Source organism: Sinocyclocheilus grahami, unplaced genomic scaffold, assembly GCF_001515645.1.
Source record: "Sinocyclocheilus grahami isolate Dianchi unplaced genomic scaffold, SAMN03320097.WGS_v1.1 scaffold408.1, whole genome shotgun sequence".
Lineage (NCBI taxonomy): Eukaryota > Metazoa > Chordata > Actinopteri > Cypriniformes > Cyprinidae > Sinocyclocheilus > Sinocyclocheilus grahami.
The window spans coordinates 979,532-995,056 of NW_015505587.1; the positions used below are offsets into that span (position 1 = coordinate 979,532).

Sequence of the window (15,525 nt, forward strand, 5' to 3'; positions counted from 1 at the left end):
AATGAGATAATCTTAAGACTTCAATTTGGTTGTTTATGGTTTAAAATATTTATTGAAACATTACAAAATCCATATTTTTGGTAATAAAAAATTGTAACTGAATTATAACCTAAACATATGTATATTCATACAATTTCATAAATATGAAATAAATATATAATATATTTTAAAAAATATAAATATGATATAAACTCATTGGTCTCCACCACATCACTCAAATCTAACTGTGTTAAAAATTTGAAAAATTACAGTCATATCCCAGCAGAAACGAAAAATATTACAATGTGTTCTATGAGAGTGTGTGTACCACGTGTGTGTTTGTGCATGTGTGTGTGTGTGTGTATGTGAGTTTTTCTCTGCATTGGGGATATTCTGTAGTATCAGCCCTTCGTTTGGGTATACATCTTTACTGGATTGTCTCAGATTTTGTATATAAAAAAAAATCAAAATGTAATGAAAAATGCAGTTTTCTCGTAAATTCCATTCATTGACACTTTTGTTTCTTTTTTTATTGCACCCATTTAAACTCCTCGAATCCACTCAAAAAATGTTTTTTTGTGTATTCCAGGTGCAAGTGTGACAGAAGTAAAGAAATATTAGACCGTTACGATCAACACACGATTTTTAGAATTGTTTTGAAAAAACTTTTTGGGTCAAAATGACCCGAGGGACGGATGAGGGCTAGCCTAAAGGGTATGTGAGTTTTTCTCTGCATTGGGGATATTCTGTAGTATCAGCCCTTCGTTTGGGTATACATCTTTACTGGATTGTCTCAGATTTTGTATATAAAAAAAAAATCAAATGTAATGAAAAATGCAGTTTTCTCGTAAATTCCATTCATTGACACTTTTGTTTCTTTTTTTATTGCACCCATTTAAACTCCTCGAATCCACTCAAAAAATGTTTTTTTGTGTATTCCAGGTGCAAGTGTGACAGAAGTAAAGAAATATTAGACCGTTACGATCAACACACGATTTTTAGAATTGTTTTGAAAAAACTTTTTGGGTCAAAATGACCCGAGGGACGGATGAGGGCTAGCCTAAAGGTAGTCACTTGTTGCCACCTACTGGCATATCGATGTAACCTGCAGAAAGAGTCTGGTTTGGTGTCTATTTTGCAATCTCATTTGTCCGAAAATCCTGCTTCATTTATTATACATCAAATATCTTCTGACTGGATGAGATGTGCCACATTTCAGAGCAGTTTTGTTCTGTGGAAAAATGGCCTCTTGCCAGAAACTTGATTTGGCTAGTTCACACTATCTTTTATGTTGTCAATCTTGATGGTAATCTTTTTATGCATGTTGTCGTCTCTCTCTCTTTCTCTTTTGATTTTTTTTCTTTTTGTAGATTTATAATTTGCATTCTACACTATCATAAGTGTAGAATCTCATTGTATGTGCATGCATATGATCCTTTATGGTATCCGTTATGTTCCTCTCTATATACTGTAAGCTTGTGGCACTTTTTGCATGCATTTTACAATATATATCTGCAACAGGTAGGCTATTCTACAATCTTTCCATTTCTCTCACTCATCTGTTTTTCTTTTCCTTTCTTGTCATCTGCAGCTTGATTATAAGGCTGATAAAGGCGGTGGTGTTTCTCTCTCTGATCGCTGCAATGCTATTTTAAGCCTTGCCACAGTCCAGCTGCCCTGGCCAGGGATTCAGCTAGTGGCTCTGATGTCATGTTTACTTGTGCAACTGCATCTGTTTGATTCTGTTTGTAGTGGAAAGTCAACAAATCTCATAGTTACCTCTGAGGGGAGACTGTTGATTTTCTTACCACTACTGTCTAAAAGACTGCAAGAGAGAAAGAACAAAGATAGAGAGGTTTACAGCTTGTTAGTCTGGCTGACATCGTAGTGGTTGAGATGGAAAGGCCAGGGCGGAACTAGATCTGGGATGAAAGGAGCGGTTATAGGTTCTCTGAAACCACTCCTAAACACAGCATGTGGTCTATGTGCATGTGAATCACTGTGTGTCTATACATAAACATTCACTTCCCTTTGTAAATGGCGATTTGAGATGGTAGCAAACTCAAAAGCGGGATTTAATCATTTAAAAAGGAAACTGATATGATTTTTTTCACACCAAAAGTCTAAATATACAATTTCCCCAAACGTATTTGGACACTTAAGTCACATTTAAATGCATTTGTCTTTTCATTGTATAATAAAATATAAAACCCAATTATATTTATTTGAAAGAAGTATAAACGCTTTTAAATGCTAGTAAAAAAAATCACCTTAACACCAGCTGATTAAAATAATTTCAGAAACGATGACTTAAAGGAATAGTTCACCCAAAAATGAAAAAATTCTAAAAATTTACTCACCCTCAGGCCATCCAAGATGTAGATGAGTTAGTTTCTTTATTGGAACAGCTTTGGAGTAATTTAGTATTACATCATATGCTGCACCAATGGATCCTCTGCTGATTAAAATAGCTGATAAAAAATCAATCAATCTGCGTTTTAACTTTAAACCATCACATCTGATGCATTTAGCATTTATCAGCTGTTTGGACTCTCATTCTGATGGCACCCATTCACTGCAGAGGATCCAATGGTGCGCAATTGATTTAATGCTAAATTTCTCTAAATCTGTTCTGATGAAGAAACTCATTTTCATCTGAGGGTGAGCAAATTTTCATTTTTGGGTGAACTATTCCTTTAAGTGTTCATATACCATATGATCATTAATTTTTACATGATTAGATTATATTTAGCCTATATTATTGCCTCAGTGAGAAGTTTAATAAGGACTTTTAAGTATACACTCGATTTGTTATGTTTATTTGTGTTATTAGATAGCTGTTTTGTGTGAAATTGTGTGCTTTATAACAGTTATTAAGATATTCTTTATGTGTGTTGTTTTGGGAAGGGAGAGGAAAGAGGGCTCAAGAAGGATAAATGATGCAAAGGATGGATGGGGTAAACACGTGCTCTCTAGAAATATTCCGTGGGAGGTTACGGCACTGAGAGCTTCTGGCCAAATGAGTGGGCTGACCTGATGTGCCCTCTGATCTGTATCCCACTCCTCATAACAGGCTTCTGGGAGCTCCTCTGACAATTAATAATGAAGAACCACTACTCCCACACAACATCACACGGATAACAAGAAGAGATTTTGAGAGAAACAGAGAGAAGGGCAAAAGAGTCTGAAGAGAGAGAGAGAGAGAGAGAGAGAGAGAGAGAGAGAGAAAGAAATGTTCCCAGTAGAGTCATTTTAAAAAGTAGTTTATAATGATTATTTTTCAGATACAAGGTCAATACACATTCCAAACACTGCAATCAGAATCATGTCAAGATGTACACTGTTTATCAAAACAATTTTTACACTTCAGGTCAGAGAGTAGTATATATACAGTAGTCAACATTTGAAGTGGATCAAAAAAAGTTAATATAAGTTGTCCTAAGACAAGAACACGTTTTGGTTTTAGGACAACTGTGATGAAAGGTTTTGATCCACGTCAAATGTTGACTCTATAACATAATTGTATAATTAAAGGGTTAGTTCACCCAAAAAATAAATTTTTATGTTTATCTGCTTACCCCCAGGGTATCCAAGATGTAGGTGACTTTGTTTCTTCAGTAGAACACAAACGAAGATTTTTAACTCAAACCGTTGCAGTCTGTCAGTCATATTACGGAAGTGATGGGAAACACGGCTTTGAGAGTAAAAAAACATACACAAACAAAACCAAATTAAACCCTGCGGCTCGTGACGATACATTGATGTGTAAAGACACGAAACGATTGGTCTGTGCAAGAAAATGAACAGTATTTATATAGTTTTTTACCTCTGATTCACCGCAATGTCCGAACTGTCCTGAGTGTGTTCTCAGATGCGTCCTCTTCTTCTTCTTACTTTACGGCGAATCACAGACTTATAAGTGCATTACCGCCACCTATCTCTCAAATGGACCATTGACACTCCTAATTGAGATTGTAGATAGAGTGTCAATGGTACAGACTGCAACTGTTTGAGTTAAACAATCTTCATTTGTGTTCTACTGAAGAAACAGAGTCACCTACATCTTGGATGCCCTGGGGGTAAGCAGATAAACATCAAATTTTCATTTTTGGGTGAACTGTCCCTTTAATGCAATGAATACAATTTAATATTAATACAATAAATTTGAGTAGATTGGATTCCAAAAATCACTTTGACAGTATTTTTGCCTTACATATTAATTAAACAAACTTTAAAGTGACCTGAACCCCTCTGAAACTGATCAAACTAATATTTATAACATTATTTTTATTAATGTTGTAAAATTAGATTTTATTATTATTAAATAATAATAATAATAACAAACTGAATGGTACAGTATTATTATACAACAGTATATTATTAATATTGTTGTTGTTTTATACAAAATAGAAATTAGTTTTAATTTATTAAATAAATACAACATAATATTAATACAATAAAGTGACCTGTTTCCAACAAACAACAGTGTGAATTAAAAATGATCTCCTCATCAACTGAAATGGACAAAAATAAGGTCTGAGCTCAGTTTTAAGGCCAGTGATAGTGTCACGATCCATTCTCTGTCTGGACTATAATTCCCATAACACTCTAAAAACTGCTGGGTTAAAAACAACCCAATTTGAGTAATTTTGGCAACCCAGCACTGGGTCAAACATATAACCCAACTTGTTGGGTTAAAACAACCCAGTGCTGGGTTCGTCCCCTTTTGACCCAGTGCTGGGTTGCCAAAATTACTCAAATTGGGTTGTTTTTAACCCAGCAGTTTTTAGAGTGTTATGGGAATTATAGTCCAGACAGAGAATGGATCGTGACACTATCACTGGCCTTAAAACTGAGCTTTGGCAACCCAGCACTGGGTCAAAAGGGGACGAACCCAGCACTGGGTTGTTTTAACCCAACAAGTTGGGTTATATGTTTGACCCAGCATGCTGGATTGATTTTTTATGGTTTAAAATTACTACACTGCTAGGCTAAAATGAACCCAAATCGAGCTAGACATTAAACCAACAAATCTTGTTCATTTTAAAATCACTTTTACGCACACAGAATGACTATAAAAAGGTAAAAATTTATTTAAAACAAGAGAAAACAGTCAAAAGTAACATGCATGTAAGAATAAATGCAGAAAAGTATGGCATTAACAGCTACAGAGTTTATAAATTAAGCATTGAACATTTGTTGAATATAACTTTTAAGATCAAATTTGACTTTTTTGGTACATTTTATATATTGTATAAAAATATTAAACAAAAACACAATTATACAATAGTTGTACAATTAGTTAATAGTTAAGTTCTTTACAAACTATTCTGGCATGACAGTAAATAAACCACAACATTAACACTGATATTAAAACATTTATCAGAAACATATGTGTGAAAGAATGTGAGCATGTGTATGAATGACAGAGTGTAAACTCCATTTCTACTAAACAACAACACAGAACAAGCATTTAACATTTTTATTTTTATTTTTACACTTACAGTTTGTTTCATAGTCCATGAATACAGATCAGGCATCACTGCCAATTTTCCTGATCTCTTTAGCATAATTGATGTAGTAATTAAGAAGCCCCATCAGCACAGCAAAGGCATGTGACATCTTTTATATCATCCAGGGCAGCCTCCTTTAAAACCACTGTTGCATCAGTTTGGGTAAAATGTCATTCTCCTCTTTGACCAGCATTCATTCCAGTCACCACGTGTTCTTCATCAGTGGCCTAAAAAGAGAAAATCATTTGAAAAAAGAATAAAAAAATCTGTCCATTTTCAGATAGAGGTGCATCCACATCAGTAAGGATAGATAAATAGTCTGTTTTATAATTTCAACCACTTTGTGTGGTTGTTTAATGTCTCTGTCTACCACAGTGCTCTAGAATGCTATAATGGCAGCACTAGTGTGAGGGCATATAATATTGTTTAAATAAATACAGTATATTGCTTTCAGAAAGCTACTTCTTTACTGAAACATTAAAACATACATGACTTCTCTTTAAACCATCTTTCCCTTTCTTCTGAAGAAGCTGATACAATCACCTTCTCACACAAGCAGGGTTCTGTGTCGTTAACAGGCACGTTGAAGACACAAAGCTCAACAAGTCTGAAATATAACATGCAAAACATTACTTTTAACAATTATCACTTCATCAGCCTCAAAATAATTAGGCTAGTCTTTATTACATAATGCCGTTTCCTTTAGGAAACTACATTCAATTTAACCGCAAAAAAGAAGATAACGAATTAACATGTAAATATGTTAATAACCCTCTCTTAACACCTTAAAAAATGTAAATATCGATGTTAACGTGACGTGCGTGCTCTCTTTCACATCTGCGTTCCCAACCCAGAGCCGCTGGGTTATAGATCAAGACCAATTTTCAACCCAAATTGGGTTTGTGGCAGTAACCGTCCATTCATGTCTAAATTTGCTTAAACTGAGTCACAACTTCCACAGATAGTTTCCTTCAAAATAGACAATTCTGTCAAACTAATGTCGTTCCAAACCTATATGACTTTGTTTCTTCACCTGTACAAGTATTTTTATCCATAATGAAAGACAGTGGTGTCCAATGTTGTTTTGAACCCCCTGACTTTCACTGTAAATATCAAAATACCTTGAAACACCCTTTAAAATATCTTCTTTTGTATTTTGCAGAAGAAAGAAAGTCATGCAGGTTTGAAACCACATTGTGAGTAAATAATGACAACATTTTAATTTTTTTTGTGAACTATCTCTTTAAAAAAAATAGATGCAGTCCCTTGACAATGGCCTATGTGTCAATAGGGTTCTTCTTTTCTTTGCCGTATAATTAGACACTTCCACTGAAATTTATGAAGTAAACAGAATAAGCACTTTCTCCACATTATCTGATCCAAGCTGCAAAGTGCTCTTACTCTCAACCTACAATTCCTGCAGGAAATACCAGCGGAGGCTAGACTGAGTAACCTAATAAAGCCACAGCGCCTAAATCATCAGATGGAGCGGAAACATGCCCTGAGAATATAACCAGATGGAGATGCTAATTGGGTTTGGACCTCCAATAAACAGCGCTGATGCCTTCGGGCTTCTACGTGGCCGACCAAGTGACTGTATGAGGATGGAAGTGGACTGAGGTGACGAATTCACACGGAGGGAGACTAAACAGGTCTTTGTGAAGGACAGAAAGTCAGTAAGCAGAGGAGGGAAGGAGAGCTGATGCAAGTGTGTGAGCGTAAACCTGAAATGTTGTCAGTCTGTCTGTGAGGTGTGTTGCCCCAAATGAGCCGGGACCCATGGGAGGACAGAGATTTCTCATCTGTTTCCAGGTACACCTACGGCACCGGGCTCCCCTGCCACAGGCAACCTGAAACGAGTACATCCTGCTGTTAATGCCACAAACAATTATGATGAAACTCGGAGGGGAGCAAATACGTAGCCATGCATAAACACACATATAGGTAAACAAACATATTTCTACATGGAATATATTTCCTGATCTTTTATAGTGACTCACACCCACACATTCACACACTCTTTTTCCTCCACTATCTAAATGAGGACCTGGTTTATTACCGTAAACTAAAAATAAAACTAAGGTGAAAAAAAAATCTATAATCGAGCCATCTTCACACGAATTGAAATATATTCATGTGTCAAAGAAGACATCCCACCTGCCAAACTGAAACTGAAACTGAAAACCCACTGCTGTATCTAATTAAAACTATACTGAAATGTGAAGTAAAATTTATAACAGTCATTACTTTAATTTGATTAGCCATATAATAGCACTGGTATCACTTAGCTTGTCTGTGTTTTTGTGTTTCAGACAGACTGTCAATAAAGGTGCTGTCACATTAGCACAATTTTGGTAAAATTTTGCAGGTAAAAAAGTTTCATTTTCAGTAGTGTAGCGATAAACTGTATGAAGTATAGAAGGCACACAGAAGTCCCTTTAAAACCAAGCAGCTTTCTTTTGGTCAATGCTCCAAACTTGAATCCGTTGAAAAATCTGTGTGGGGAAATCTTAAAGTTTTCATTATTCATCAGTTGGAAAAAATTATTCTGAAAGTGATTCCAATATGGTTTCTTTGTGTTGTTATTGTTAGCCTATAGCTGTGGTGTGACCTTCAATATATTCTAATAGAATTAGAATTGGATTGAAGAAAACTTTATAGGCTAGCTATAGTCCATGGTATGAACAGGCCTTTATTATTTGGAGTGACTCTTTCTGCATGTTACATTGTTCCGCCAGTAGGTGGCACCAGTGACTTTTTAAGTCATTGAATCATTCACTCAAACGATTCATTCAAACAACTGATTCACCCAGAAACAAAATGCCAATGTCTTGCTCTGGGACACGTGACGGTCGATCTTCATCTTTGTCGGAAAGTATTTTAGTTGAAGGAGCAAAATTAGACAAAGGAACTGGCAATACTGGGTCTAAAATGTAAGTTAGCCATTAGCTCATGTTTCTCATAGTTACTCATTACCCTCTTGTTTGTTGTAAAGTTGTATAAAAGCAATATCAGCGTGTCTGTGATGGCTTGTGTGGCTGTGTTCCTGAATTCCTGTAACTGAATCACATTTGAAGTCGATTCATGTTCTGAATAATATTTTGAGCAGCACTCCTGCTAACATTGCTTAATTGGAAATAAGTATAAAAGTTGTAAAACAAATACTACAATAACTTTGATCCGTACATCTTATTTACTTATATTGTTTTTAAATTAATTACTATTATGCTAACTCTTACTACTACTGCTATAATAGTGAGAAGTATATCGACTACATTGTTTATTCTCTTAATGAACCATTTTCTCATTTGAAGAGATTCATAAAAGGAGTTGTTTTTTCAGGTGTAGCTAATTTCTTTAGATATTTTTCAGCAATTCTGTGTCCAAAAGTACATTACTCTAGGTGTCTCTCTCTCTCTAACGCACACACGCACACACACACACACACACACACCCCCCAAGCCAACATTGAAAAGTATAATTTCTTGGTCAGACAGTGCACCTAATCCATTTATTGGATCTAAGAGTTGCAGAGAGAAAGGGACAAACAGACATAAGAAACAAAAAAGAGACTGAGATCTTTGAAGCAAAGAAAAACAAGTGAGCAGACACTCTGGAACTGACACCTCCTCTCTCACACAAAGTGGTCATCATCCAGTATGGAACAAAAACACGCTGCAGTCTGATCTAATTAACTAAAGAGCAATATTTGCTCACCCGGAGGACAGCTAATGCAGCACTGCCTTTATATGGAACGAGGCGAGAGCAAGGAACCAAAGAAAGAGTGCAGAGCTTTTAGAGTAAACACATTTGGTGCCCTTGAAAAAAAATATATAATGTGCATGGACGGAAATGTATGGACATAATGCAATTGAGTCTTGGTGTGTATGTGTGTTGCTTCAAGTAGTCAAATGTATTTCTGATGCAAAAGGCTGTAATATATATAAACTCCATCACCTTTTGCCTGTGTAACTGTGTAAATGCAGACCACAATGTACGTGCTGCCTGTGATGCCACACAAAGCCCATTGTGGTGACCTTCCCTTCTGATGTGCTCTCTTGTTTTCTTTCTCTCTCTATTATCCTGTTTTGTTGAGAGCTCTCCTTTTAGCTCACATTTAAATTCAGAAAACGCTCAGGAGCTTTTGTCTGATCCAGCTCATGTCGTGGAGGTGACAGCGCTGTCTTTGGCCAGGCATATCTGTATGTTTGTGCGTGTGTAAGTGTGTAACTCCAGGTCACACTTTGACGCTATACTCTTAAATGCTTTAATAAGACTAGAACGAATAAAGGCCAGTGCTGACGTGGAAGAGCTATAACGGTCCCCCTGCCACTTCACTTTTTTCTGTCCATCTATCAGGGCTACTTGCTTGTTACAGACACGGAAATACATAACCTATTCCTTCAAAAACCAGCATGGGAAATAGCGTACAATTATCAGAGTGTAGGTTATCTCTGTGTAAATGACGAAGAGTATTTTTGGATGCAGAGAAGATGGGGTCTTTGAGGTGATCTGGATCTCTTGAACACTGAAATACTATGAAGATGCAGACTCTATGGGATAGTTCACCCAAAATGAAAATTCTGGCATCCTTTACGCGCTGTCATGTATAGCTGCAAACCTGTATGCTTTCCTCTGCAAAATATAAAATAAGATATTCTGGAAAATTGTGGTTTTGTGTTACTCCATTTGCACCACATAAGAAAAAACATGCTTTGATAAGTCATAAATATGACATAAAAATCTCAATAGTGAGATACGTAGACATACTTTTATGAAATTATGACATGCGAAAACAACTTTGACAAAAAGTAAAAATTATGAGATATTCACATTCAGTCATGTAATTATAAGATTAAAAAGACAAACAACATTTTTTTTTGGACAAAATTTTGACATGGAAGGCTGAAATAAAGTTGACTTTTTATGCCATGATGTCTTCTTATGTCAAAATTGACTTTAAGATGTATTATGACTTTTTATCTAATCATGACTTAGTATGTAGTAGTTTTTACTTTTTATCTCATAATCATGATTTTATGACAATGTCAAATTTTGTCATAATTTTGACTTTTTATCAAATAATTATGATTTACCAAAGCGATTTACCAAATTCACCACATGTGATTACATGATGACAAATGTTTCATCTTTTTAGGCAAACTATCCCTTTTAACATAACTCTATGTAATCTAGATGTCTTACACTTTATCTCAGCAATCCAAATAGGTTACTTCAGTGGTGCTCTTGGATATTAACCTTCCTGGAAGTGTAGTTGATTTAATGTGTATGTTTGCAGTAGAAAGTGCCATTAACTGACCATCTCAGTGAGTTCATGATAGACTACAAACTGATGTACAGTATATATGCGCTATTTATAGATGCAGGCTTATTCCGTAGTTACTTGAGTTACAAGCACTTAAGCTCTTGCCATAATATTTACTACTATTAGTAACCCTTCACAAGGATGCTTGTTTTAAACTCCCCTTGAGCTTATCCTAAAAATCATTAGCTATTATACTTGAGGTGCAGTCAGCCCCCCTCTTTAAAAGCTCAGTCTTATGAGACCAGAGGACATGTGAGCACTGGTGTTAGAATGATGGGCATTTCTGGTATGCTTTCTATCGTTATTTCTCTTTCTTTCTCTCGGTGAGATGTCTGTGTCTTAAACATCTCCATCAGATCCCACTTTGATGTGATGTGTATGCTGTTAAATGAACAGTTCCATTAATATAAATATTGCATACTGAGGGGGTTCAACATGCAAAACTGGATTTGTGGAATTGTTGATCTTAGAAGATTCAGTTTTGTTTCTCAAAAATTGATAAGGAAGACATGAATCAGAGTTTAGTGCAGTGTGACAACAGAAGGGATTGGAGTGAGAGTTTTAAATAAAGATCGACCGTCACACAGATGGCTCCCCCTTTGTGCTCTGAGCTACAAATCCATCTTAAACACATTTAGCCAGCTGGGAACTCCCTCCTGAAGAGCAACCCTGGCCTCAATATACAACCTGCCTGGTCTACAAATGACCACACAAACACAAGCTAAACAAGTTCAGCCTAGACGTTCGTTAGTGTTTACACTAGGAAAGAATGTGCTCTCCTGAGAACTGTACTTGGCAAAGCAGAATTTCTTTAGAATACCTTAGCAATTCAATTCAATACAATTCAAGTTTATTTGTATAGTGCTTTTCATGATACAAATCATTCAAAAGCAACTTTTCAGCAAATTAAGTTTCTACAATATTTAGTGGTAGCTTATCAGTGGTGACTGTCAGTTAATGTACATATGGCAGAAATGTACGGAAAAATCAATTTAAGATGTAATCAATTAAAAATGTAATCAAACAGACGATTAACACTATTAACAGCAATTATTATATGCTGCAATTAAACCTACTACTATTAGTAACCCTTCACAAGGATGCTTGTTTTAAACTCCCCTTGAGCTTATCCTAAAAATCATTAGCTATTATACTTGAGGTGCAGTCAGCCCCCCTCTTTAAAAGCTCAGTCTTATGAGACCAGAGGACATGTGAGCACTGGTGTTAGAATGATGGGCATTTCTGGTATGCTTTCTATCGTTATTTCTCTTTCTTTCTCTCGGTGAGATGTCTGTGTCTTAAACATCTCCATCAGATCCCACTTTGATGTGATGTGTATGCTGTTAAATGAACAGTTCCATTAATATAAATATTGCATACTGAGGGGGTTCAACATGCAAAACTGGATTTGTGGAATTGTTGATCTTAGAAGATTCAGTTTTGTTTCTCAAAAATTGATAAGGAAGACATGAATCAGAGTTTAGTGCAGTGTGACAACAGAAGGGATTGGAGTGAGAGTTTTAAATAAAGATCGACCGTCACACAGATGGCTCCCCCTTTGTGCTCTGAGCTACAAATCCATCTTAAACACATTTAGCCAGCTGGGAACTCCCTCCTGAAGAGCAACCCTGGCCTCAATATACAACCTGCCTGGTCTACAAATGACCACACAAACACAAGCTAAACAAGTTCAGCCTAGACGTTCGTTAGTGTTTACACTAGGAAAGAATGTGCTCTCCTGAGAACTGTACTTGGCAAAGCAGAATTTCTTTAGAATACCTTAGCAATTCAATTCAATACAATTCAAGTTTATTTGTATAGTGCTTTTCATGATACAAATCATTCAAAAGCAACTTTTCAGCAAATTAAGTTTCTACAATATTTAGTGGTAGCTTATCAGTGGTGACTGTCAGTTAATGTACATATGGCAGAAATGTACGGAAAAATCAATTTAAGATGTAATCAATTAAAAATGTAATCAAACAGACGATTAACACTATTAACAGCAATTATTATATGCTGCAATTAAACCTTTAGCAAAATTTTGTAGTTCTGTATGTTGTTTCAGGGTTGGCATCATCTGAGGTCCTCTGAGGGGTTGGCATCATCTCTTCTCAGGTGTTCTGGATCCAGACTGAAGCTTGTGTAAATCCTAGTTACCACGGGATGTCAATCCCATGGCAAAAACAGAGACATAATTAGCGTAGCTGCTCTTCCAAGTTCCAACCAAGCAAAATTGATTTGTTTAACCCAAGCTAAAGAATAATAATGTGCATTTGATCAGATATAACTGCAGTACAAGATTATGAGATGCATTTTCTGAATGCTTGACCAAATAGATGTGTCTTTAATCTAGATTTAAAAAGAGAGAGTGTGTCTGAACCCCGAACGTTATCAGGAAGGCTATTCCAGGGTTTGGGAGCCAAATGTAAAAAAGCTCTACCTTCTTTAGTGGACTTTGCTATCCTAGGTATTACCAAAAGTCCTAAGTTTTGCGACCTTAGGGAGCGTGATGGATTGTAGTGTGGTAGAAGACTAGTACCTAACTAACACAGGAGCTAACCCATTAAGGCCCATATAGGTAAGTAATGATATTTTGTAACTGATATGGAACTTAATAGGTAGCCAGTGCAGAGACAAGATATTTTCTTGACCTGGTAAGTCAAGTCAAGTCAAGTCACCTTTATTTAAATAGCGCTTTTAACAATACAGATTGTGACAAAGCAACTGAACAGCATTAATTAGGAAAATAGTGTCAATAATGCAAAATGACAATAGTAAACACTCATTTTTCAGTTAAAGACAGTTCATCATTGAATTCAGTGAGGTCAACATCCAGCTCAGTTTAAATAATATCTTTGCAATCATGTCAACGATAACGCTGGAAATGAAGTAAATGATCCCAGAATTTTACTGAAGTGGACTATTCCTTTTAAAGTATAACTCATGTTTTCCCTGTCTACTACCTTTCATGTAACAGCTTATGACGGTCAGTAGTGAAGGGTTTGGGACTGTGAACTTTCTTATGTTGTTATTAGCTAATTAGCATTGTCATGACTATAGTCTCCAGAGTGATTAATCACATGGCATTAACAGCTCACACGACTGGTTCCCATGAGCAAAGAGAGATTTGAAATGGGTCTGTAATTTGCCAGTTCACTAGGATCTAGTTGTGGTTTCTTAATAAGAGGCTTAATATCCGCCAGCTTGAATGGTTTTGGGACGTGACCTAAAGATAACGATGAGTTAATAATATTGAGAAGTGGTTCTTCTGCTACAGGTAACAACTCTTTTAGTAATTTAGTGGGTAGAGGATCTAACAGGCATGTTGTTGGTTTAGATGCAGTGATCAGTTTATTTAGCTCTTCTTGTCTACTTGCACTACAGTTTATCTTTTGGTGCGATGAATGAAGCTGAAATAATATACCCTAAAAAACATAAATTTGTTATTGTATTTTTGATGTTATCTATTTTATCAGTGAAGAAAAGTTTATGGATATGCTCGGCCCTGGCAGCTTTTAGAACCTGTCTATCGCTGGACACACTGTTTTTCCACGCAGTTTTTCTCCATTTGCGCTCAAGACTACAAGTTTTTTTTCTTGAGAGAATGGGTATTACTGTTGTACCATGGCGCAGTACGTTTTTCTCTAACCTTTTTCAATTTGATGGGGGCAACGGCTTCTAACGTATTAGAGAAGATAGTGCCCATGTTACTAGTCATTTTGTCTTGTTCATGTGTACTGATTGGTACACAGAGCAGTTGAGATAAATCAGGCAGGTTATTTGTGAATCTGTCTTTGGTGGCTGGAACAATAGTTCTGCCCGGACGATAACGCGGAGCCATATAGTTAATATCTGGCAGCTTTTAGAACCTGTCTATCGCTGGACACACTGTTTTTCCACGCAGTTTTTCTCCATTTGCGCTCAAGACTACAAGTTTTTTTTCTTGAGAGAATGGGTATGTAACAACGTTCGCAGTTCGGGAAGAAGGAGGCGGGATCCAGCGAACATTCAAACAAAACTTTAATAACAAAATAAACACAAAATAGCGTGACAGTCGTCCGCGAGGGGCACAAACAGAACCAAAACACAAAATAAAGTCCAGGCCTGGTCCTCTCTCATCCAACACTGTCATCACTCCTCCTTTTATCCTTCCGGAGCTCCTCCTTGGGACTCGAGACCGGTGAGTGGCGCAGGTGTCGTGCATTATCACTTACTTCACCGGCCTCGCTCCGTTCCCACGGGTCTCGGCTCTCGGCCCCGCCCCTCTCGTCAAATACCCCCATCGCTCCTCGCAAGCCGGGGGGTACCCACGAGACTGGGCTCTACTCCCCCCTCCCCCCTGTGGGGGAGCCGATCTCGGTGGCCGCGGCGTACCTGGGGGCAAGGACAGACAGACGAGGCGGGAGAAAAGGAGACGGAAGGATGAGGAGAGACAGAGACGAGAGAGGAAAAAAAAATCTTGTTCCGGTTCCCAGACACACTGCCGCTCGGCCCTCCACCAGCTGGGAAAACTCTTCCGCGATACCAGGCGGTGGCACTGGACAGCCCTCGGTGGACGACCCTCCGGGTTTTGGGAGTCGGCAGGAGTCCCCCGTTCCCTGCTCCTCCCCATCATGGTGGACGGCAGCAGGCTCCGGCCTCAGGCAAATGGCGGCGACTCCTCCGCTCCCTCACGGATGGCAGCCTTCCCTCCACATCCCAGGT

At 37.2% G+C, this 15,525-nt stretch overlaps 1 long non-coding RNA gene across 1 annotated transcript in view; it reads right to left on the reverse strand.

Annotated features, from left to right (window-relative positions):
- Nucleotides 1-14,414: 14,414 nt before the first annotated feature.
- LOC107550816 (uncharacterized) overlaps nucleotides 14,415-15,525 on the reverse strand; it is a 1,909-nt gene continuing 798 nt past the window's right edge. Inside the window, exon 2 of the long non-coding RNA XR_001604703.1 lies at nucleotides 14,415-14,470. This is a non-coding gene — a long non-coding RNA (uncharacterized lncRNA). The remainder of the gene's footprint in view (nucleotides 14,471-15,525) is intronic.